This window comes from Coffea eugenioides, chromosome 1, assembly GCF_003713205.1.
Source record: "Coffea eugenioides isolate CCC68of chromosome 1, Ceug_1.0, whole genome shotgun sequence".
NCBI lineage: Eukaryota > Viridiplantae > Streptophyta > Magnoliopsida > Gentianales > Rubiaceae > Coffea > Coffea eugenioides.
Genome location: NC_040035.1, coordinates 31,096,638 through 31,099,747, shown reverse-complemented (window position 1 = coordinate 31,099,747; position 3,110 = coordinate 31,096,638). Strand labels below are relative to the sequence as shown.

The following is a 3,110-nucleotide window of genomic DNA, read 5'->3' as shown; positions in this document are numbered from 1 at the left end:
AGGTTTGTTTCTTCACATCTCTGTAAAATTAGATCTAAATTGTTAAGACAATCATCATAAGTAGATCCAAATACAGAAAAATCATCCATGAAAATTTTCATAATTTTCTCACTAAAATCAGAGAAAATTGGCATCATGCATCGTTGGAAGGTGACTGGTGCATTGCATAGTCCAAAAGGCATTCTTCGAAATGCAAAAGTGCCGTAAGGACATGTGAATGTGGTTTTCTCTTGATCTTCCAGTGCAATGACCATTTGATCATATCCTGAAAAACCATCCAAGAAACAATAAAATTCATAACCGGCTAATCTTTTTACTATTTGATCAAGAAAAGATAGAGGAAAATGATCCTTTCTAGTGGCTGTATTCAGTTTTTTATAATCTATACAAACTCTCCACCCAACCACAACTCTAGATGGAATCATTTCATCATTGTTTCCACGTATTATGGTTATCCTCCCCTTCTTTGGCACTACATGAATAGGAGAAATCCAAACACTATCAGAAATTGGAAAAATTATACCTGCATCCAACCATTTAAGAATTTCTACTCTTACCACTTCTTTCATGTTTGGATTTAACCTTCTTTGAGTTTCAACCACTGGTTTAGAGTTCTCTTCCAATAAAATCCTGTACATACAAATAGTTGGACTAATTCCTTTGATATCAGAAATTGTCCATCCTATAGCCTTCAAATGCTTCCTCAAAACACGCAATAACTTGTCTAATTGTTCCTCATCTAGTGCTGCATTGACGATTACCGGTAATGTCTCTTTTTCTCCAAAAAATGCATATTTGAGGTGTTTAGGCAGTGGCTTAAGCTCAAGCCGTGGAGCTTGCTCACACGATGGTGGAGGTAGCCCTTTGCTCATCCCTAACTCCTCATATACATTCCTCCTTTTATAAGGAACTTGTGCCTGCAAAAATTCAGTCATTTCTTCAACTTGTTTCTCTTGTAAGCCTATACCATTAAGACAAAGTTCAACAGAATCATCATCAAGATTAACTTGACTCATTTCTAACGCCAATTCACCACATATGTCAACAGAATAAATATGGTCAGTAAAAGAGGGATACTTCTCCACTTTACTCAAATCAAATTCCACTTCCTCTTCACCAATTTGGAACTTGAACTTAGCTCGTCTGCCAAGTATAATAAGCACATTCACATCTTCCTCCATATCTAAAACAACAAAATCGACATGAATAATGAATTTCTGTACTTTAATGACTACATTCTCCAATACGCCCATTGGATGTCTAATAGACCTGTCAGCCAATTGCAAGAAAATGTTAGTACGTTTTAACTCTTTCAATCCTAATTGTCTAGCCACAGTTAAAGGGATTAATGAAACACTTGCACCAAGATCACAAAGTGTTTTAAAAAATTCTATATTACCAATAGTGCAAGGAACTGTGAAACTCCCTGGATCTTTCAACTTGGGTGGCAATTTATTTTGTGTGATTGCACTACATTCTTCCGTTAATGCAATTGTCTCACTATCTACTAATTTTCTTTTCTTAGTCATTATCTCCTTGAGAAACTTTGCGTATGAAGGAATCTGCAAAATAGGATCAACAAAAGGAATGTTAATATGTAATTGTTTGAAAATGTTGACAAACTTCTCAAACTCTTTGTCATTTCTTGAAGGCTTCAATCTTTGAGGGAATGGCACTGGTGGAGGAATTGGTGTTATATCTCCCATTTGTGATTCATTTTCTTCCACCTTTTCTTTCCCTTTAATTTTCTTGCTTTCCTCTCCTAACTCACTCAATTGCTTATTTTCTCTTCTTTCAAACTCTCTTCCACTTTCAACTACCGACGGCTAACCTAATTCCTTACCACTACGGAGGGTTATAGCCTTCACATACTCCCTTGGGTTCACCTCAATCTTGCTAGGTAAATCCCCTTGGTTGTGATTGTTAACCACATTAGTAATTTGCCCTAATTGGACCTCAATATTCCTGTACATATTGGTGAGTTGGTCCATCTTTCTTTCAATTCTTTCAAACCGTTGAGTAGTGGCACTGGCTAACTTTTCAATTTTATCATTTGATACATTTGACAGCTTTTCAATTGCCAATTTTCAAGCTGGTTTGGACTCCGGAAGTGGTTGCTTTGGTTGAAAATCCGGTGGATTAACTGGTCTTTGTTGATTCCCTTGATCCTTCCATCCAAAATTCGGGTGAATACGCCATCCTGGATTGTAGGTATTAGAGTATGGATTGTTTTGGAGTGGACGGTTGTAATTGTTGAGATATTGAACCTGTTCGCTGCTAGAACACATAGAATCATCATGATCTCCGCCGCAAGTAGTACAACATGCAACAACTACTCCTTGATTAGAGTTAGAACCAACGTGCCTATTAAGCATCTTAACCACATTATCCATTTTTGCACTTAACATATTCAAGGTATCTACTTCAAACATACCTGCGGTTCTCTTTGTATTACTTGGTTTGTTTACCCATTGGTAGTTGTTACCAGCCATTTCTTCAATCAATTGTTGAGTTTCCTCAGCTGTCTTTCCCATCAAAGCTCCCCCCGCTGCCGCATCTACATGCATCTTTGTTGGATAGGTGAGACCATTGTAAAATGTTTGGACTACGAGCCAATCTGGTAAGCCATGATGAGGACATCTTCGTTGCAATTCCCGATAGCGCTCCTAAGCTTCATACAATGTCTCTCCTTCCTGCTGAGAGAAACTAGTTATATCCATTCTGAGTTTAGCAGTTTTTCCAGGTGGAAAGAATTTATTAAGAAAAGTCTTAGCTAATTCAACCCAAGTTGTAAAAGTGTTTGGAGGATGAGATTGTAACCAAACCCTGGCCTTGTCCCTTAGCGAAAATGGAAACAATCGAAGTTTAACTGCATCATCACTAATACCATTAAACTTAATTGTATCACAGATTTCAAGAAATGTTGACAAGTGAGAATTTGGGTCTTCGGTAACATTACCTCCATTGTAGGATAAATATGGACCAAAATGATGGTACAATAGCAATTGATTTGTTTGGAGAACAAGAAGTTGATAGCTCTCTAATTCAAAGTCAAAGTCAACAAGTGAAAAAGATGAGAATTAGGATAATGTAGCTAAATCACCTGTAAA

The 3,110-nt window shown here is 37.0% G+C and overlaps 1 non-coding gene across 1 annotated transcript; it reads left to right on the top strand.

Annotated features, from left to right (window-relative positions):
- The first annotated feature begins 2,622 nt into the window (after positions 1–2,622).
- On the top strand, positions 2,623–2,729 carry LOC113753092. Its single transcript, XR_003464967.1, has one exon. It is a non-coding gene; the product is annotated as a small nucleolar RNA R71 (small nucleolar RNA).
- Positions 2,730–3,110: the final 381 nt, after the last annotated feature.